The 23,082-nt window shown below is 44.0% G+C and overlaps 1 protein-coding gene across 1 annotated transcript in view; it reads right to left on the bottom strand.

Annotated features, from left to right (window-relative positions):
- LOC120874855 (translation initiation factor IF-2-like) overlaps positions 1-23,082 on the bottom strand; it is a 135,168-nt gene that overhangs the window by 1,410 nt on the left and 110,676 nt on the right. The window lies entirely within an intron of this gene.

Here is a 23,082-nt window from a genome sequence, read left to right as displayed (position 1 = left end):
AGCATCAGAGTCTTTTCCAGTGAGTCAACTCTTCTCATGAGGTGCTCAAGTCTCCACTAAATTTTCAACTGGAACACCTTCCCTCTACTCCATCCAGTGTCAGCCTCCATTAGGGACTATGGTCATGAAGGAGTTTTTCCTTTCTTAAAACTTAACACATCTAGTAATTAGCTTGTTTTTCTAATTGCTTATTGTCTGTCTTCCCTTAGAATGTAAGCTTCATGGGGAAAGGCTCTTTGCCTGTAAACCCCTGTATCCTCACTTCTAGCTCAGTGCCTGGTACATTTGTTGTTGTTTAGTCACTAAGTCATGTCTGACTCTTGCCACCCTGTGGACCGTAGCCTTCCAGGCTCCTCTGTCCATGGGATTCTCCAGGCAAGAATACTGGAGTGGGTTGCCATGCCCTCCTCCAGGGGATCTTCCAACCCAGGAATGGAACCCGCATCTCCTATTTGGCAGGCAGAAGACTCCTGGTAAGCCTGGGAAGATGCCAGTACCTGGGAAGCCGCCTGGTACATAGTTGCATAATAAATAGCTGTTGGGTGACGGAACAGAAGTGGCAGTCACTTCCATGGACTGTGAACCCTCAGATTGATGGACAGGTGGCCTGGTCCTCTACACTACCCTTCAAACCTTCCGTGTAAGCAGCCTCCAGAATGTGCGCTCTGACTCTGTTCTGAGTACCAAATAGATATCTTAGGACTCTGGGCTGCCCTTGCCTGGATTCAGGATTCCCTCCTCTCCTTGAGAAACAACCATCGCCCCCTTCATTCTCTCCCCTTTCCAGTCCAACCTGCTATTTGCAGCTCAGTAATCTATATCTGGAGTTGGTGATGGACAGGGAAGCCTGGCGTGCTGCAGTCCACGGGTTCAGAAAGAGTCGGACACGACTGAGAGACTGAACTGAACTGAATCTATATAAAAATGGTACTTTCCAAATCAGAATTGAAATTACCTGGTAGGGGGATGGGGTGAGGGGCAAGATACAGATTTACAGCCCCCCAACCACAGAAATTCCAATTCAGTAGGGTTTAAATGCCTGTAGTCTGGTTTACTCTCGGACGGTACATTTACATAAACACATAACTGACCCTTTTTTTACCCCTTAAGCCCATTTTAGTCGGATTTTTGGTTGCTTGCAACTCAGAGTATTTTTAGCTGATACTTCCCTGTCAACATTGTTTTTATATTTGCCAATCTTCCTGCCATCAGCAAACATCTCGAGCGGGGAGAGAGAGAGAAAATGTGTGTGTGTTTCCATCTTTGGTGCCTGACACAGAGCAAACCATCCAAAGCTTTTGAATGAGTCTAACTTTCCTCAATACAAAGATCATTTTCTCACCTGGAGGACACTGAATAGGTAACCTCAGTCATTTGAAACTTAACTAGAAACCAGGATGTAGACAGATGTTCCCAAATAAGCCAGTGTGATTTTTATAAATCTCTTCGCTAGAGCACATGCAGCTTATGTCTAAGATTCTCTCATGTGTGCTATATTCTCTTAGCCCAGATGTAAGTCTAACAATATTGTTTTTCTATCACGGGTGTTGATCTTTGGCTAAGTTAAAAAAAAAAGGAGGGGGGGCGCTAAAGGCAGGTTCACTAGGTGGAGCGGCAGAAAAGTACTGACGAGGACAGGGCTGCCCTGTTCCTCAGACACAGGTTCTTTCTCTTGGGTGCTGTCCGTCTCTCTGCAGAAGCATGAATGTGAAAAGGAGGAAGAGGAAGTTGAGGCCACTGCTTTAGGGAAATGATGTGGATATCTACTCACATTCTGCAGGTGAAATGGAAGTCATGCAGTCCCACCAGCTACCAGGAAGCCTGGGAATACTGTCTCTAGCAGAAAGGCATGAACACCGTCTGCTAAAGCTCAGTGGGAGCGTCTACTACTAGAAGAAGGATGGGAGAATGATTCCTGGGAACTAGTGGCTACTACTAGTCTGGATATAATACTCATTTTATAGGAAAGTGTTTGCAATGGAGTGGATGCTCAGAAACTGTTCACAATTATTACTGGAAGGTGTGGCTTCCCTCTCTGGTTTCCTGGCGTCTTCCTTACTTTTAGAGCTGAACGTAGGATTACAGAGGACAGATTCAGAGCTATGGACATGTTTCAGAACTTTTTCAGCTCCATACTACTCTGACTTCTTTAGCAAACCAGCCCCGTGGTCCCTGTGGTCTGATTCTGCACTATAGAACTCATGAGTCTCTATAAAATTTGTCTCCATCTCTTTGCCTTCACATCCCTTGCGCTGTCTATTGTCAGAAATTGTGGTTGTGATGCTGCTTCCTGGAGTGGAAGGAAAGGAGTCCCATTCCCATCCTCCCTGGCCAAGGTTCCCATATTCCCAGTGCACTTAGGACCTTTACTCTTTTCATTCTGATTGCAGAGATTTGCGTATCTATCTGTTGCTCTACAGCACTATACTGAGTTCCTTGAGGAGTGGAACCACCATTTATGATTCTTTGCATCTCCAGTACCTGGGATAGTACCTAACAGCGAGAATGCAACCAGTCTGATGAATTAAATAAAACATATATGAATCAAATTTGTGCATACCCTTCTAAGAGCTGGACTTGTTAAAAACAAATTTGGTGCATTGGTAAAAGGGTGTCAAAGCAGCTTAGGGTTTTAGTTCAGTTGACTGTCTCAAAGCAAGATGACTTGTCTTTTGTAAGCAGATTTTAATGACCCTTCCTATAGGTTAAAAAAAAAAATGAAGGTGCATTAAAATTCATTATTTTTCAGCTAATCCCATTGCTTCACAAATGTATCACATTCTATGCAACATTTTATGAATGTTGTGAATTCTTTACCTCACATTGCTGCCAGGAATATTTAGAGATACCCCAACTCTCTTGTTTACATAAGAAGGGGATGGTGAGGAATGTTTATTTCCCCCTTGTCCTCATCCTTACCACTCTGCCTACATGCCCTGCACTCGAGGTCTTTGCTCAGGCAGTTTCTTCTGCTCCCAGCACCTGCCTGTTAAAGCCTCGTCCTTCAGCTTCACTCAAACACCACATTCTCTGGCAAGTCTTCTCAGATTCCTCTACCTGCAGCAGTTTGCCTCTCATCCACATGCTCCCCAAATTCCTCTCCTTTTGCACTTTTACAGTCTGTTTCTCTTTAAAGTGATTCACTTAGGTGCTCTCCCTCTCTGAGCTTCAAAGGAAGCTCATACCAAAGCTGTAAAAGCAACAGCTTTGCATTCAGACAGTCCAGATTTCACCAGGGATGAGCTTGTGTGACCTTGGGCATTTTATGTGACCTCTTTGAGTGCATGCTAAGTTGCTTCTTCACCAGCTAAGCCACAGGGAAGCCCCTTGTGGCTCAGATGGTAAAGAATCCACCTGCAGTGTGGGAGACTTCAGTTTGATCTCTGGGTTGGGAAGATCCCCTGGAGAAGGGAAAGGACACCCACTCCAGTATTCTGGCCTGGAGAATTCCATGGACTGTGTAGTCCATGCGGTCACAAAGAGTCAGACATGACTGAGCCACTTTCACTTTCTTAACTTGCTTCAGTTGTGTCCGACTCTTTGCAACTCTATGGACTATAGCCTGCTAGGCTCCTCCATCCAAGGGATTCTCCAGGCAAGCATTCTGGAGTGGGTGGCCATGCCCTCCTCCAGATGTGACCTCTTTAAGCCCCATCATTTTCCTGAATAAACTAGGATTCTAACATTACTTCTCACATTGGTTTTTGGTGGAGTGATCTTTACTTTTTATTTTGCTTTTTTTTTTTGTATTTTCAAGTTAATTTTTATTAGAGTATAGTTGCTTTATAATGTTATGTTATTTTCTTCTATATAGCAAAGTAAATCAGCTATATATATACATATATCCCCCTTTTTTTGGATTTCTTCCGCTTTATGTCAACACAGAGCATTGCATAGAGTTCCCATGCTATATAGTACATTCTTATTAGTTATCTATTTTATATGTAGTAGACTGAAGCGGCTTAGCAGCAGCAGCAGTGTCTATATGTCTATCCCAATATTTATTTTTATAAAGCACATTTTAATGCACTTATAACATGCCAGGCACTGTTCTAGGAGTTTATAAACATTAACTCACTTATTATTTAATAGTTAATGATATGAGAAATACTCTTACTGTGTTTCTATGAAACACTGAGCTGCTTATTAAACTATCTCCCTCAGCTCCAGATCTATCTTTCTACACTCTGGTTTATGGCTGGAGTTGGTACTCTGCAAACCAGTTCTTTGGGGGCAGTGAAAGGGGACGTGTGACAGTGTTAGTTGCTCAGTCGCGTCTGACTCTGTGCGACCCCATGGACTGTAGCCCTCCAGGTTCCTCTGACCATGGGATTTCCAGGCAAGAATACTGGTGTCGGTGGCCATTCCCTTCTCCAGGGGATCTTAAGTTTCCTATTAATTTCTGTCAATAGGGGAGTAGAGGGGGACTGAAGGCTGGAGAGGAAAGATGTCCTTTCTGTTTACCTGCTATTATTTCCTTTCAGTATCCACCTCAGCCACAGTCCTTCACCCACCGTCCCACTGGTCCCAGCCTCTTCCACGCTCTGGAACCAGCCTCACCACCCCTGCAAACAGCAGAGTGTCCCGTTCTCCTCGTGTCCATATTCTGATGGTCCAGCCTCTTCCCTTTCCTCCAGCCTCAGAAGCGGGAGCTGCTTCCTGCAGTCTCTCTCCGTGCTTGCCTCAGCACTCTCCCTTCGCATTCAGCCCCCTGCATGTGTGCTTACCAAGTCTCTTCAGTCATGTCCTATGGACCGCGGCCCACCAGGCTCTGCCGTCCGTGAGGCTCTCCAGGCAAGAACACTGGAGTGGGCTGCCATGCTCTCCTCCAGGGGATCTTCCCCACCCAGGGATCGAACCTGCATCTCCTGTCTCCTTCCTTGGCAGGCAGGTTCTTTACCACGGGCACCACCTGGGAAGCCCATTCAGCCCTCAAGCACCTTGTGAAGCCAGTTGTTTGTATAAATGCTTTCTGTTGACCTACACTACTCTGGGGCTTCCCAGGTGGTGCTAGAGTGGCAAAGAATTCACCTGCCAATTCAGGAGACCCAGGAGATGCCAGTTCGATCCTTGGGTCGGGAAGAGCCCCTGGAGAAGGAAATGGCAACCCACTCCAGTATTCTTGCCTGGAGAATCCCATGCACAGAGGAGTCTGGTGGGCTACAGTCCGTGGGGTCACAAAGAGTCAGACATGACTGAGCAGCTGAACGCACACACACACCCCAACTATAGTCTGGTCTCCTTGACTGGACCCTGCCTGCTAGAATTATCTCCATTTTACAGATGAGGACACAAAATCTGGAGAAGCCAAATAATTCACTGAAGTGAGCCAGGACATTTTTGGTGGGCAGTGGAGAAGAGGACAGATTTTAACCCAGGTTCCAGAGGCCACGGTTGTCACCGGGACACAAAGGGCTTACATTTAGGGAGTGCTGAGCCTGGCCTGGTGTGGTCAGACACTCAACGGACAGTTTCGATCTGCTCTGCAGTCATCATCTTCATCGTTACTCTCTGCCTTGCATCCTACAAGACACCGAGCACAGGGGTGGGTGTGATAAATGCCCTCAGAACTGAACTGATTTGCCTGAATGTTGTTGTTCAGTTACTCAGTTGAGTTGGACTCTTTGCGACCTCATGGACTGGAGCATGCCAGGCTTCCCGGTCCTCCACTATCTCCCGGAGTTTGCTCAAACTCGTGTCCATTGAGTGGGTGATGCCATCCATGTCCCCCTTCTTCACCTGAACAGGGAAGGACACAGTGGCACAGAGGAGCCATGAAGCCTTTGTGTCCAATCCCTCCGAGCCCCTTCTCTACAGCCGTTTCCAGGGTAACCATCCCTCCCTGTCTTCCTATCCCTGTCTCCACCCCCCTGCCACCTGCCCCATCCCATTAAGTGGGAATAATCAGTTCTCTGACATTCCGAAAATGTCACGAGAAGAAATGAAAAGAGCAATTTGGTTGGGTAGCAGAAGAAAACACGTGTCTTATTCCTCTATGGCACTGCATTCTGTTTCTCTATTCCTCTGTTGCATTGCCATAATTTAGTGATGGCTAATTTTAACAAGAGAAGGAACATCTTTGAAGTAACCACATTTCCAACAGAGGTGGCTGCCAGATCCAGTGAGGCCTGCATACTGTTATCACAAAATCATTTCAAAATCTTTATTTATAAATCCATTCAACCTTCTATTCAAGCAGCTGTTGTACCACACATAATTGCTTCCAGAGAGAAGGAAATAACATGCTGCCTTTCTTTCTCATCAGACTCCCTGCCTGATTCTCATTTAGTTCCGCACTAATCCTGAACAGGCTTGTTCCCCTTCCCGGCCTGACCGATGGGCCAGCCTTTACTTCCACGGTTTGGTTTGGGCACAGACAATTTATAATCCATTTCATACACGCCCTCACTTCCGTCCTGCAACAGGAATGCCAAGAGAAAAACGTTCTCGATCAGCGACCAGAGAGAACACGAATAGCCAGCGCTTCTTGTACCTCCTCTATGCCTCTGGGGTTACCAGAGGCTGTTTTAGAAAATCTGTCTTCGGCCTCTCCCGAACCTTCTGCTCAATCCCTCCGTCCTCTGACAGCCACCACGGCCATCCTCCGCTTCTGCCCCTGGCCCCTCGGCCTCTTCTCTTCTCACACAAAAGTTAGACAACAACGCAACTGTTGGGAAAAGGCAGGAGGCGGAAGCAGAAGCAGGGCAGCCGCTGCTGGGCTGAGCAGCTGATAAGGGGGACGAAATGTTTGCTCGGAGGTCAGGGCGGGCTCGCGGCAGAGTCGGCGGGCCCTTTGTCTGTGGTGTGACCGCCCCTCTGACCCTCTCAGCATCCCCGCCCCCGCCGACCCCCGCTTGGCCAGCTCAGCTCCTTCCCTTTTTCACCTGCGCGCTTGTTAAACCATAATGAGCGTAGCCTCCTGCTTCCTCATTGATTTTCCTTCCGGGATGGGGAGGAATTCGTGGTCTTCCCTGCTGACCGTCTTATTTCTCAGGGGAACAAAAATCATCAAATTTCTGGAGGAATCTTGGGGATACCGAGGGGCGTTCCAGTTATTGTTGCTTTCGGTGTTTCCCAAGTAGACATTTTCTTTAGACACATACTTGGTGAGAGTGACAGGCCTCGTCAATTCCTTGAGAGGAGTGATAAGCCTCTCTGCTCCTTATCGCTTCAATTGGCTTTTGTTCCTTCTTCCCACCAGATTTAACCGCTCAGCCCCTCCCCTCAGCTCTTACTCAGCCTCAAATCCCCCTGCGGAATTCACTGAGCCTTTCTTTCCCCAAAGAGATGTAATTTGTTTCCTTTGTGGATTCACAGGTTAGAGCTGCAGCTGGGATGGTTTATTCTTGCCCTGGGTGTTATCTGTGTCATCGGGCAGCCTACAGAGCAAGCATCCGGCAGCCTACAGAGCAAGCATGCAGTGAGCTGTGAAACCAGATGGGCTGTGAAACCAGATGTGCATTCTGACCAAAGGGTCAGGGTTTCCCCCTCCAGGTCACACCAATTGTTCTCCGCAGGCCACTAGTTATCAGGACTATGCTTGCTTCTCAGAGCAGGTGGATTTAGTTCTTCTCAGCTTAAATCGGGCTTGGTTTCAAATCTAAGACTGGCTTGCAAAGGTCCAAGTGGAGATTGATCCAGTAGTTATCTGGCTGATATGGATGGGAGAGGTGCCATTTTTGCTTTTCAGGCATCAGAATGAGTTACACATCGTTTTATGCTTTTGCAGGCTTAACCCCGCTGTTTCAAAGGAGGTTTTGAGATTCGAGCTCCATCAACCTGTTATGTAACACTTTAATTTGCACAGTAAAATAAAGGATAGAAACTTCGGTCACCGTTTCAGATTTTCGCCAGTATGAATGTCCTGTTCTTTGTGTAAAAGCCTTCTCCAAAGCCTTCTCTTTGGAGTCCGATACATCTGGGATTGAGTCCTCACTTTGTCACTCACTAGCTGTGTGCTGTTGGGAGACTTACTTCATCTTGCTGAACCTCAGTTTCCTTATCTTTAAAATGAGGATGATAATCATAGTATCTAACTCATAAAGTAGTTGTGAGGATTAAATACCTGGTCCACAGGAAATCTGCAATAAATAGCAATTATTGCTATTTCAATGCTTCCTCAGCCTTCCCACAGAACAATTTTGGGTACGTCATAATTGCTTAATAAACATTGGTTAAATTGCACTTGACTGAATTTTCAAAGATCCAGCTCTCAGTGAGTCACTGTAAAATACTGGTACATCTCCAAGGTGGATGAGGCCCAGAGGAGGGGCTGAATGTTCAGTGAGTTTTAGCTGTGCTTTAATTATCGTAGGAAACACATGCACAGAGTATGAAACTTTTAAATACTGTTAAAATCGGTATTGTGCGAATGCTGCCTGTGCCCCCTCTCATGTTGCAGGTAAGGTAGCTCGCCCACTGGCCTGTAGTTTGCTAGCTCTGTCTCCCTCTACCTATCAAATGCCAGGACCTCAGCTCACCCCTGCTTTGTGCTTACCTAGGATTCTGCCCAGCAGCGAGGCAACTTTCAGAATCTGAACCACACCGAGGTTCTCCCTTTCGGCTGCTCCCCTTCTGCTCAGTGGGGCTGTGGCCACGGGTTTGGGTCCCCACGAAGCTGCAGCTCTGCTCAGACCCTGCCGAGGGACTCTGAACACTGTAACTTCTGGGCTGGCTTTCCCGGCTGATGCCCCTTCAAACCCCTGTTTCTGCCTGTCTCAGCATGTCTGTGGCCTCCCACCTTTTCTCTTCGGCTGGAGACTCTTCTAGAGCCCGGCTCTCTCGGTGGTGGCAGGGGAAGGTTGAGATGAAGGTCTAGGACCCCAGTCCTTTCAGATTTATCGTCTCCTTGGAAGAGCAGAGATCCCTGACAGACTTGGTTAACACATTCTCTCCTCATCTCAGAGCACACAGATGGTCCTGGGGGGAGACAGGGCACAGTGCATTTCAGGATAAGCCCACCTGGACTCTGATTCTCTGCTTCCTCCTATCCAGGCTCCTAATTCCAACCTATCCTGCAAACTGTCTTTAACAGTTTTTCCAGAAGAAAAGCATTTTCTCTCTCTGTATTCAAGCTTCAGTAGGTCCACTTGGTTTAATGCACACACACACACACTTTACATATATATATATATATATATGTATGTATGTATGTATATAAGTTGTAATATGTATTAATTGTTGTCTAGTTGCTAAGTCATGCCCAACTCTTTTGTGACCCCATGGATTGTAGCCCAACAGGCTCCTCTGTCCGTGGAATTCTCCAGGCAAGAATACAGGAGTGAGCTGCCATTTCCTTCTCCAAGGGATCTTCCCAACCCAGGGATCAAACCTGGGTCTCTTGAATTGCAGGAAGATTCTTTACCATCTGAGCCACCAGGGAAGCCCTCAATTGTAACTAGGCTCAACTGTTTCTTCACAAGGCCCCAAGGCCACATGCAAATCAGCTATGTGCCCAGACAGTAATTCAAATGTCCATAGCATCCTGTCACATTTAAGACATTTGCCAGCCTAGTGCATACAGAGGACTAACCTCCAGTAGGAGGTATGTAAATTCAATAGAATCGCCCTCAAATCCAAGCTCTTACCCACTCCAGGTGCCCTGCCACTTATTATTTTAAAAATATTTGCTTTAACAATATGTGTGTGACAGAAGTGAAGGTAGGAACTGGAATTTCTTTACAAATCAAAAGAATTATCAAGGTTGAGCTGGGAGCTTTCTAAAACTCCTGGTAATTATAGAGTACATGAAGTGACATAACTCTCACATTGGCAGGGACCTTAGGGATCATCCAGGTTTTATAATAAATCAGTGATGGTGTCAAGAATAGACATTTTGCTCAATGAGAATTAATTTCTGGATGCAAAAAGATACTTAACATCCCTGCCTGGAACATCTAATGAAATAAAGAAAATGCTCTCATTTGAGGAAGAAAACCATTCCTTATGATGAAAAAAGAATGATCACACTCAGCAGCCTTATTTTTCCACTTTTATCAAGCCTCAGGTTTCAGAAAGGAAATTTCTCCTTTAGAAGAAGAAAGTGAGAGACGATGGATAAATAATCCACATGCTGAACACTGGAGCTCTCACAGAGAGAAAATTCAAGGCAGTTGGACTACAAGTCAGGAAATTTTTTATCTAATCTCAAGTTCCGACTAGCTCTAACCAAGCCAAGAAAATGAAAATTCCGGAGAGACTAATAATTGATTGATAATGGATGAGAATGAGTCAAGAGAATATCAAATTGGAACAGTATGTTTACATTTCTCAGGTCTTGCTTACTAGCCAATATACTGTACAACAGGATATTGAGTGGGATTTTTCTTATTATGTCAGGATTTCAGCTAAAAGCCCTGACCTAAGGACAATAGGCAGTTCCCCATATTCTGTAAAGAAACCAAGAAACCATTAGATACGGCCTCCAGGAGTGCTCCAAGAATCCAAATGGATCCTCCAGCCATTAGCCCCATTGGCAGAAGATAAAAGCCCAGCCCTCTTTTCTTGTTGATGGTTGGCAAGGAAGAAGCCTCTCAGGGGAGCACACCTGAAGATGAGCGCTGCTTTGAGACTGCAGGCTAGCATCTCCACCTCTGGCCAGAGGCTTAGTGAGCAGCCTGTCTCAGTGGCTCATGAGTGACCCTGAGCCGTGGCCCTGGGGAGATGGGACATTCTGTAGCCAGAGGCTGCCTACAGCAGTCAGTGATGGTGAGAGCAGAGAGAGACCAGTTGCATGGTGGGGTGATCTCCATTCTTCACATTGGCTAGGATGAGATTATTTATTTTTATTGGAGAATAATTGCTTAACAATGTTTTGTTAGTTTCTGCTGTACAATGAAGTGAATCTGCTGTACGTATATATATATATATATATATATATATATCCCCGCCTTGAGCCTCCCATCCATCCACATCTTATCCAGCTTGGTCATCACAGAGCACCGAGCTGAGCCTGTGTTGTACAGCAGCCTTCCACTAGTTGCCTATGTTACGCACGGTAGTATGTATAAACATATACATCTGTGCTACTCTCCCAGTTAATTCTGTCCTCCCCCCATGACCCCCAGTGTCCAAATGTCCGTTTTCTCCCTCTCTATTCCTGCCCTGCAAATAGGCTCACGGGATGAAATTCTTGAAGGCCAAGGAGATACCGCAAGAAGTAGCTGGGCCTGAGTCACTTGAGGGTGTAACACCCCTGAGGGTGGCCTGTTCACGGGAGTGGACTGGGGCCGTAAGAGGCCGTGGTGTTCCCCACTACGCCAGGAACTGGGCAGGGAGTCACGGAGGTCAGCCAGGAGCTGACCTAAGGCAGCTCTCCACAAGGGCGTCCGAGAAAACCTGCTCCCGCGTCTGATTATGCTGCCAGCTTTGCGACACGTGCCACACAGAGCGCTTCAGTAGCCATGAGAGAGCTACAAAGAACACTCACTAAATGTAAACGCTTGCTCCTGTATTCGTTTCTTTGGACTGCCGTGACACGTTATTATAAACTTGGTGGCTTAAAGTGGGGGACTGGATTCTTTCACAATTCTGGAGGCCAGATGTCTGATATCAAGGTGTCAGCAGGGCTGTGGTCCAAAGGCTGTAAGGGAACAATCTGTTCCTTGCTGCTTCCAGCTTCAGAAGGCTCCAGGTGTTCCCTGGCATGTGGTTGCATCACTACAACCTGGCTATGGTCTCACTGCTGCTGCGGCTTCTCCCTGTGTGTTTTCTGATAAGGATAAGTCACTGAGTTTAGGACCCACCTGCATAACCCACGACAATCCCAACTCAAGATCCTTAACTTAGGGACTTCCCTCGTGGTCCAGTGGTTAAGAATCCATCTGTCAATGCAGGGGACGTGGGCTCGATCCCTGGCCCGGGAAGATTCCACAGGCTGTGGAGCAACGAAGCCCGTGCACCACAACTGCTGGGCTCGAGTGCAGCGAGTACTGAAGCCCCTGCACTCAGAACCCAGGCTCTGCAACAAGCAAGGCCCCTGCTCACTGCAGCAACAGAGACCTGCACAGTCATAAATAAAACACACAAACAAGTAAATAATTTTTTAAAGATCCTTAACTTTATTACACCTGGAAAAATCCCAAATAAGTTCATAATCACAGGATCTGGGGATCAAGACATGGACATATTTTTGAGGCAACAACTCAACCCACCACATTTCTTGTCCGCCTTTCCTCCTCCAAGTAGGCAGGGACCAGAAATTTCTAGGTGAGGTGGAAGAGGAGGGAAGCATAGACTATATCCACCTTTTCTTCCCTAGAGATCTTCCACTACATAGGAAACAGGCCCGAGCTGGGAGAAGAATCTTTGAGGTGAATGTGAGGTTGAAATGTGAAATTGTACCTTACTAAACTTCCACTGGGCTTCCCAGGTGGCATTAGCGGTAAAGAACCCACTTGCCCATGCAGGTAGATGTAAAAGACAAGGGTTTGATCCCTGGGTTGGCAAGATCCCCTGAAGGAGGGCTTGGCAACCCACTCCAGTATTCTTGCCTGGAGAATCCAAGGACAGAGGAGCCTGGCAGGCTGCATTCCATAGGGTCGCAAAGGGTTGGACACGACTGAAGTGACTTAGCATGCATGCAAACTTCCATTACTGCAAAGTACCTTTGAAGTTTTGAGATTTCTCAAGGGTTTTGAAAAGGGGACCTGACCAAATATAACCAAAGGCCCCGACGAGAAGAGAGAAAATGGGTATTTCCTGTTGTATTCCACTGAAATCAGCATATTCCATAAAGTGGTTACACTAATATTAGTTAATAGTTTATGCTTTTCTATTATAAGGTCTGTGAGTTTTTTTTTAATAAGAAAAGTACAGTTTAGAGGTGAAGTGTGCTAATATCTGTTCTCAGTAAGTATCATATTAAGAACGAACCAGTTGTTTGGGACAAATATCCATGGAAACCCAAACTATAAAATTATACTCAATGTGAAGCCCTGAGGCAGGAAGTGTGAGGACAAGCAGTTCTCCTAATAACAAATTTCTCAACCACCTACCTGACTACCAACCCCAGATGTGGACTGATCAGGAAAGTACAGTGAGACTGTTATCTACCCCATCCATCAAATTTCTAATAATGCAGCCTGGAGCCTGAGTGCTAAGTCACTTCAGTCATGTCTGCCTCTTTGCAACGCTATGGACTGTAGCCTGCCAGGCTCCTCTGTCCAGGGATTCTCCAGGCAAGAATACTGGAGTGGGTCCCTCCAGGGGAATCTTCCCAACCCAGGGATCAAACCTGCATCTCTGTAAGTCTCCTGCATTGGCAAGTGGATTTTTAGCTCTAGCGCCACCTGGGAAGCCCAATGCAGCCTCATATCATTTGACATTTGTAGGAGCTCTGCCACAGTGCTGGCTAGATTGAGTTGCTGTTCATGGAAATCCCAAGGTCAAATGAACAGCTAAAGGGGCAATTGTCTACTTGGACAACTGGTTTTTCTTTAATGACAGAAAATTTCTAACCTTAACACCTCTCCATTCTTTCATGCCTTTTAACTGTAATTTTGCTCATTTCAGCTGTCTTCAGCTTGTTGCAATCTTTATGATGTTGACTTTGTTACTCAAGTGTTAGGTCTTGCTCATCATTTTGCATCACACACAAATTGGTAAACCAACATTCTGGGATTTGCATTAACAGGAACTTCGGGACAGGGTAGACTTTTGTGGTTAGCCAGTGGAGACCATTGGTCTAGTATTCAGTCAGTTATAAGGTCAACACTCAGAAGCTTACCTTTATTTTTGCAACATTGGACTTCTTAGACAAAGAGAAGCACCAACAACATAAGAACATATCAAAGTCAATAAGGGAAAAATTACGTGATAAGCCTGGACTCAGTCACATCCTGCCCAATAACCTCCTGCTTCTGCCTCAATAGTTACTGGCCTGCAAAGTTAGAATTCATGTTCAGTCTAGTGACTTTCAAAAATGTTAAGGTAAAATCAAAACACCTGGTTGAATTCATTTCAATAAAATGTGAAAACCCAAAAGGATCCATTTAATCCTGAGTTAACTAGAAGTATCAGTTGTCCAGTTACCACTGTTCTTTGAGTTTAGGTATAATCAATCGATTCTTTTCTTCTTAAGTGATAGTTGAGGTTATGATGGGAAAGCAGACAGAGTTCAGTAAGAGAAAGAACTAACAAGAGAAGAGGGTAGTACACAGAGTTCAGAGATGAAGCAACTCTGGAGCACAGGCATCCAGCGTGCAGTTCATGGATAAAATACCATTCCTCTGATAGAGAACGTCAGCCAAAACAAAGAATGCTCCTTAATTAGATGATGCACTTGAACTAGAAAGCCAGAGTTCTGTAACTACCCTGTCTGGGTCTCCCACTCTATAGAAATGTCACCCTGGCATTATTTAATTTATAAATCATTGGGAAGAAAAGTGGATGCTCTTATCTAACTTGGGCTTAATTACATTAATACTACATCATGATACCAGGGTATTAAGATGGATCAGTGAGGGATGTCCCTGGTGGTCCAGTGGCTGAGACTCTGCACTCCCATGCAGAGGGCCTGGGTTCAATCCTTGGCCAGGAACTAGATCCCGTATGCCCGCTAAAGATCCCACACACCTCAAGGAAGGTGGACGATCCCACGTGCCACAACTAAGACCCAGCACAGACAAATATAAATGAATAAATAAACATTTTTTTAAAAGATGGATTTTTGAGTATAGGAAATAATGATTTGGATTAAGCATTCCTGTGCATATGACTCACACTGCAATTTCATTCAATAATCCATGCCAGGCATGGACCATCTTGACTCACTATTGTCAGTAGTGAGCCATCACACAGACATATGAAAATTCCCGATGCCTCTGCCCTGGACGTCCCGACAGTGCCTGGGATTCTGTCCCATAGAGCCTTTTCCAGACAGCGTGATTCCTTGGGGAGCTCGAGGCAGATTTGCTCATGACCCTGTCTGACTCACGGGGCTAGTACGTGGTGAGTCTCAACAAGCCCAAGCCATCCAAATGGCAGAATTGGTAAAACAGAAAAGATGAGCTTAAAGTGACTCTTGACTTCATTGGTCGCCCCAGTGGAATGCAGTGCATGCTTTCTACGCTTAAAAATCAGAAAACAGCGTCCTCTTTATATAAGATTAAAACAGTTCCTTGGTTTTCAGAATATTATAAAAGCCTAGGAAGAAACTAAAGCTCAGGATTAAAACCAAGTCTTAACACTGGATATATTTAACCCAAGTTTATCCATCATAATGGGATTACACCTTGTTTATTTCTTGCAGCAAGTACAAACATCAGTCTTTGGTGACAGGAGTGTTTAAAAGCTAACAATATGTGTTTGTGTGTGATGTGGAAATGATATAGAAACAAGTTATACATTATTTTAATTTTTTAATTGCTTTTGTTGTAGGTATAACTTTTATTATTAACAAGCCAAAGTAGTAGATACCACAGGAATAGGCATAAGAGGCAGGAGAGAAAATACATATTTTACTTGCTTTGGCAATAATAATTAGCCATTTAAATTAGTCAAAAAGGGGTATATTGGAAAATGTATTTCATGGAGTTTCTTCTCTGAATCAGAGGTATCAGGGAGCATCAGTGCTAGTCTCTCTTACCAGGTAACTGAGGATTGAAGCTCTGAATTGCACTAGTAGAGATCTCATCTTGCACTTTTGTCCAAGCAGTTACCTCCTATGGAACACTGTTTACTCATCACTGTCTAAATCACAGATATTTTACAAAGCTAGTTCATACACTTCCTTATTCTCCAAGCTTTGCTTAGTACATCTTCCTTCTCCAAACTCCCATCACTCAAGGTCATGGTTTGCCCTACAAGTGGGTGATTTCCCAAACCTTGATCCCCAAAGACCCTTCTCCCTTCTATAAATGGCAACTTTTGAATGGGTCATCTCCCAAGTAAACAATATTTATTAAGAAAAAGCTCGTCTATTCAATCAGGGCTTTTTGCCTGGGGAGTTGCTGTGTAGCACTCAATAATGGCATTTTAACTGAGTATTAGGAATTGCATAATCACATCAGTCTCTGTCATGGTTGCGGCACTAATTGTAATAATGAGGGAAAAGTGAAGTCAGCAGTTAGTGGCCTATCTCCAGCCGTTGGGCTATACTTAGTGTCCAAGGTCATGCCTCCTCTGCATATGATCCAGTGGACTGCTGAAACCCCCAGACCTATTGCTATAAAGACATGTCATCAACTGACTGCATCCTAGAAATTCCAGTATTGTCATCAACAAGTGATCTAAGCTACCGGTGAGCAGAGCAGTGTTAATGCAGGGTTGGTAATACTGTGGTCGAAAGAAACTTGACTTTTTATTTTAGCTGGTGTGACGAGCTTTTGCTTTCTTCATAGCTTTACTTAATTCTGAACAGAGCTTTTAAACTTTCAGCTTTCATGACTAAAACGGCTAAGGTTCTGGGGAGGCTAAGGTGAGACTGAGGAACCTAAGCCTCTCTGATTCTTTTTCCAAACTTCAGTTGCATTCAACATTACTGTAACTTCAAAAGTTCCAGCTCCAGGAACACAGTGATCATAGCTGACTATCCAAAATGTCAAACAGGAGCTATGAAAGGGGAACGTTTAGAGTCAACTGTCATGCCCTGTCTTTCCAAACGCACACTTGGCTCAGCTTGGAAGAAACACTTCTTAACTTCAGTCCCCTAGAAATAACCTTTAAAAGGAGATTTATAAGGGTATAATGCACTGTAATCTACTGTGTGCTAGGCACTTCTTATTCAATATCTCTATTCCAGCAACAGCTTTGCATAGCAGGTTTTATTGTCTCAATCTATTGTATATGGATTTATATTTTTGTGCGGCCAATTTTTTCCTCTTTAAATGTGGTGCCCTTCTTCTGTTCAAACTTGCCTTTGACACTGGCTATCCACAGGGTAAAGTGGTTACAACAGAAATGAAAAGAAGCAAAAGAATATGGTTCTTGTCTTGGAGGTCTAAACAATAGACTTAGGAAAACACTTTCAAAATGAATTTTGACCACAACAGAAAAGACATAAGTTCTTGGGCTAAGAGTGTAAAATAAAGAAAAACAAGGAATTCCTAATTTTATTCTTTTAAAAATAGCTGTGCTGTTTCTAGTTTATCACTATATCCAGAGTATAGCCTGGAGGAGCCCCAACTGCAGAGCTGGGATATCTTTTCGTGTCCCTCTTCCTTGGAGGTCCTTGAACTCTAATTCTTGTCTTTCAGGTGACAAGACACTAGGGCAAGCTTATCTAGGCTTCTCAGCCTCCTATCAACTGCTTTCTGTTTGGGACCAGTTGCTGCTGCTGCTAAGTCGCTTCAGTCGTGTCTGACCCTGTGCGACCCCATAGACGGCCGCCCACCAGGCTCTGCCGTCCCTGGGATTCTCCAGGCAAGAACACTGGAGTGGGTTGCCATTTCCTTCTCCAATGCATGAAAGTGAAAAGTGAAAGTGAAGTCACTCAGTCGTGTCCGACTCTTAGCGACCCCATGGACTGCAGCTGACCAGGCCCCTCCATCCATGGGGTTTTCCAGGCAAGAGTACTGGAGTGGGGTGCCATTGCCTTCTCCATTGGGACCACTTAGGACCTGGCAAATGACTCAAGGATTCCCCTCCATCGAGGTTCTCAGCCTCTTGAGTGCTGCACACTTTGGTGTCTTAGTTCAAACTTCTATAACAAATGTACCATTGACTGCGTGGCTTAAGCAACATTTATTTCTCACGGTTCTGGAGCTGGGAAGCCCAAGATCAGGGTGCCAGAATGGCTGTGTTCTTGGTGAAAGCTTTCTTCCTGGTTCACAGATGGCCATCTGCTCATTGCATCCTCTCACTGCAGAGAGAGAGAAAACTCTCCCATGTCTCTCCTTACAAGGCCACTAATCCCATCACAAAGCCTCCACCCTCATGTCCTAATTGCCTCCCCAAACACCAGCTCTGAATATTGTCACATAGGGGCTTAGGGTTTCAGCATACAAACATGCAGTCCCTAGCGCTTGCTGGCGAAACTTCACTCTGAGTTTTGAATGCTGCCTCCCCAAGACTGTCAAGGCTCTGCTCAGTTGCTGCTTTCTGCCCACTTCCCACTCACACATTTTCACATCTCACTACCTGGAATGAGCGAGTGCTGCAGATGGAAGCAGGGTTGCCCAGCACCGCGGCACACGCGCAGAATCTACATGCCCCTCCGTGTTCTCGAGAAAGCTGCAGAATGTTCTGCCTCGGGCTGCAATCCGTGTGTGGGCAGCGCTCGCTGCTGCCATGCCCAAGGGACCTGGTAGTCTAAACTTCCCTTTAGGCTCCGGAGGGAAACATAGTAGCAGACAGTGCCCAAGGACCACTGTCCTGCGCCTGCGGGACATACTACTAAGGCTTGATCTCCTTAAATCCACTCCCACTCCCAGGGGGAAGAATGAAGAGGAGAAGGGGTAGAAACCCTCCACTGACTGTAATTCAGTTTTCATCATCTCATCAGGCAGAACAGGGACTTAAGACATTACGTTAAGTTCAATATAGAAAAATAAAGACAATTATGTATTTTTTGCATAACTGTGTTTGTAGTCCATGGAGAGCATTAATACCATAAATATTGCTCTGTGACTTGCTTAATTATATATCATATAAAATTCCCCAGACAATATATATAGACCTATCTTTTTCCTTTCATTTGCATAGTATTCCCTTGTAAGGTTGAATATAGTTTATTGCATGCTACCTTTAATGGGTAACTAAAAGATTTTTCATTGACCCCCATGGTCTGCAGCCTACCAGGCTCTTCTGTTCATGGGATTTTCTAGGCAAGAGTACTGGAGTGGGTTGCCATTGCCTTCTCTGCTGTTTACATGATAAACTATTAATATGTTAACATATTCTCATGCTTTTATCACTGAATGACAAAAACCACAGATGTGGGAGTGCCAATTTAAAATATACCCACATTGAAAACATTAATAGATGCTGCCCAATTACTTTCCTCAAAGTTATAGCAATTTATATTTTCATCACTGGTATACATACAAACATGTCCTTTTTTGCACGCTCACAAAACACCGATGCTATCAGTCTCACTATTTTTGTTAATAAAATAGGAAAAAACAGTGCTTCATTATTGTGTTAATTTTTTCTTTTCTGACCACTAGTGAGGATGAGAATCTTTTACATTTTTATTGTCTAGTTATAATTCCTTTTCTGTAAACTATTTGTTTCATTGATCCAGTTTCATGAATCCTTTTCTTAATAATTATCTTTAGCAATTTACAGTCATTCTTTTACTGTATGTCTACTAATCCCTTTTCTGCCACATGATACTTTTAATAGCTAATATTTATTGAGTGCTTATTTTGCCAGATATAGAACTAAATGCTTTAGATATTATCTTATTCAATCTTTATAAAAACCTCATGTTATTACTACACTCGCTAGAATGGCTAAAATAAAAGCCACTGACAATACCAAGTGTTGGTGAAGAAGAGGAATAACAGAGCTCATTCATTGCTGTGGGGAATACAAAAAATACAACCGCTTTGGGAAACAGTTGGACAGTTTCTTATAAAATTAAACATATGCTTATTATATGAACAAGCAATCCTACTCTGTATTTATCCATGATAAATAAAAGCTTATGTCTACAAATATATTTACTTGAATGTTCATAGATGATTTATTCATAGTAATCAAACAGCTCCAAACTGAAAAGAACTGAAATATGGTTTTGATTGTGGTTTTATCAGATGTTTCCATTTCTAAAAGCTTTTTTAACTTGCACAGTGCACTCCTATTTTGTTTGGTACATAAGAATTTATAGCAGTGATACATTGCTTTCACCATTCAAAGTATCATTTTCTGTCTTACTGAATATTTTACTCCAAATTCCACTTTATCTGATATTAATTTTGACCCTTTACTGTTGTTTAGTTTTCTTATCTCTGGTACATTTTTCAGTGTTTTTCTGACAAGGGTAATAGAAAGCTGGTATTCACAGATGCTCAGTTATCAATTGTTTATAACAAATTCCTATTTTGATTGGTTAGTTCCCATGCCAAATTAATTAACTATTTAAAAAGTCATTTGGAGGACATCTTTGTTTTCTTCTGTTTCTTATAAATAGCTAAATGGAATTATAAATAGCTAAACAGAATTTTAACTTGTCTCCCAATATGTGACCCTTTGACTTTTGATGGGATAATTTCATTTGTAAAATTTATTATTATAACTGATGTTTAGTTTTATTCCTTCCATTATATTGTACAGATGCTATTTATTATACTTTGTTTTCATTGTTTCTCTGTTTTCTTCATTTTGCTAGTTTAAGTTTTAAAATTTTTTCCTTTTCTGTAATTTAATGTGGGAGTTGTAGGTTTTTGATAATGGTTAACTTTCTATTTTTAGTCATATTAAACCTACTTTTTTAATAGATAAAAATATATATTATTGTCCCAACCAAAAGTAGACAGCTTATATACTTTAGCTTCCCTACTCTTATTCCCCGAAGAGTGAAAGTGTTAGTCGCTCAGTCTTTGCGACCCCATGGATGAGGCTCCTCTGTCCACGGGATTCTCCAGGCAAGAGTACTGGAGTGGGCTGCCCTTCCCTTCTCCAGGGGATCTTCCCCACCCAGGGATCAAACCTGGGTCTCCCATGTTGCAGGCAGACTCTTCACCCTCTGAGCCACCAGGGAAGCCCTTATTCCCCTGCTCTAACCAAAATGAAACCTGGGATGTGCTTCTCATTTCCCCACCTCATAAGCTCTCCATCTCACTGTCAAAAGTTCTTGATATAAATTACAGTTTATTTCAAAGCCACAGCAAGTGTTTCTTTATAGTTGTATTTTCCATATCAGTTCCTTTCTTTAGTTCCCAGTTGGTATTGTTGCTGTTCAGTCTCTCAGTCACGTCTGACTCTTTGCGACCCCATGGACTGCAGCACACCAGGCTTCCCTGTTCATCACCATCTCCCAGAGCTTGCTCAAACTCATGTCCGTCGAGTCTGTGATGCTATCCAGCCATCTCATCCTCTGTCGTCCCCTTCTCCTCCTGCCTTCAATCTTTCCCAGCATCAGGGTCTTTTCCAATGAGTCGTTCTTCGCATCAGGTGGCCAAAGTATTGAAGTTTCAGCTTCAGCACCAGTCCTTCCAATGAACATTCAGGACTGATTTCCTTTAGGATGGACTGGTTGGATCTCCTCGGAGTCCAAGGGACTCTCAAGAGTCTTCTCCAACACCACAGTTCAAAAGCATCAATTCTTTGGCAATCAGCTTTCTTTATAGTCCAACTCTCCCATCCATACATGACTACTGGAAAAACCATAGCTTTGACTAGATGGACCTTTGTAGGCAAAGTAATGTCTCTGCTTTTTAACATACTGTCTAGGTTTGTCATAGCTTTTCTTCCAAGGAACAAGTATCTTTTAATTTCATGGCTGCAGTTACCATCTGCAGTGATTTTGGAGCCCAGGAAAGTAAAGTCTATCACTGTTTCCATAGTTTCCCATTTATTTGCCATGAAGTAACAGGACTGGAGGCCATGATCTTTGTTTTTTGAATGTTGAGTTTTAAGCCAGCTTTTTCACTCTCTTCTTTCACTTTCATCAAGAGGCTCTTTAGTTCTTCACTTTCTGCCATAAGGGTGGTATCATCTGCGTATCTGAGGTTACTGATATTTCTCCCAGCAGTCTTGATTCCAGCTCATACTTCATCTAGCCCAGCATTTCACATGATGTACTCTGCATATAAGTTAAATAAGCAGGGTGACAACATACAGCCTTGACATACTCCTTTCCAATAATTTGGAACCAGTCCATTTTTCCATGTCCGGTTCTAACTATCTCTTCTTGACCTGCATACAGGTTTCTCAAGAAGCAGATAAGATAGTCCGTTATTCCCATCTTTTTAAGAATTTTTCACAGTTTGTTGTGATCCACAATCAAAGACTTTAGTGTAGTCAATGAAGCAGAAATAAAATTACATTTTCAGTCAGTTCAGTTCAGTTCAGTCACTCAGTCGTGTCCGACTCTTTGCAACCCCATGAATCCCAGCACGCCAGGCCTCCCTGTCCATCATCAACTCCTGGAGTTCACTCAGACTCACGTGCATAGAGTCTGTGATGCCATCCAGCCATCTCATCCTCTGTTGTCCCCTTCTCCTCCTGCCCTCAATCCCTCCCAGCATCAGAGTCTTTTCCAATGAGTCAGCTCTTCGCATGAAGTGGCCAAAGTACTGGAGTTTCAGCTTTAGCATCATTCCTTCCAAAGAAATCCCAGGGCTGATCTCCTTCAGAATGGACTGGTTGGATCTCCTTGCAGTCCAAGGGACTCTCAAGAGTCTTCTCCAACACCACAGTTCAAAAGCATCAATTCTTCACCAAACTCTAAAGGAGTATGTCAAGGCTGTATACTGTCACCCTGCTTATTTAACTTATATGCAGAGTGCATCATGAGAAACGCTGGACTGGAAGAAACACAAGCTGGAATCAAGATTGCCAGGAGAAATATCAATAACCTCAGATATGCAGATGACACCACCCTTATGGCAGAAAGTGAAGAGGAACTAAAAAGCCTCTTGATGAAAGTGAAAGAAGAGAGTGAAAAAGCTGGCTTAAAGCTCAACATTCAGAAAATGAAGATCATGGCATCCGGTCCCATCACTTCATGGGAAATAGATGGGTAACAGTGGAAACTGTGTCAGACTTTATTTTTGGGGGCTCCAAAACCACTGCAGATGGTGACTGCAGCCATGAAATTAAAAGACGCTTACTCCTTGGAAGAAAAGTTATGTCCAGCCTAGATAGCATATTCAAAAGCAGAGACATTACTTTGCCGACTAAGGTCCGTCTAGTCAAGGCTATGGTTTTTCCAGTAGTTATGTATGGATGTGAGTGTTGGACTGTGAAGAAGGCTGAGCACCGAAGATTGACGCTTTTGAACTGTGGTGTTGGAGAAGACTCTTGAGAGTCCCTTGGACTGCAAGGAGATCCAACCAGTCCATTCTGAAGGAGATCAACCCTGGGATTTCTTTGGAGGGAATGATGCTGAAGCTGAAACTCCAATACTTTGGCCACCTCATGCAAAGAGTTGACTCACTGGAAAAGACTCTGATGCTGGGAGGGATTGGGGGCAGG

Source organism: Oryx dammah, unplaced genomic scaffold (genome assembly GCF_014754425.2).
Source record: "Oryx dammah isolate SB20612 unplaced genomic scaffold, SCBI_Odam_1.1 HiC_scaffold_15, whole genome shotgun sequence".
Classification (NCBI taxonomy): domain Eukaryota; kingdom Metazoa; phylum Chordata; class Mammalia; order Artiodactyla; family Bovidae; genus Oryx; species Oryx dammah.
Note: the sequence above shows the minus strand (reverse complement) of the source record. Positions and strands in the feature narration are given on the sequence as shown.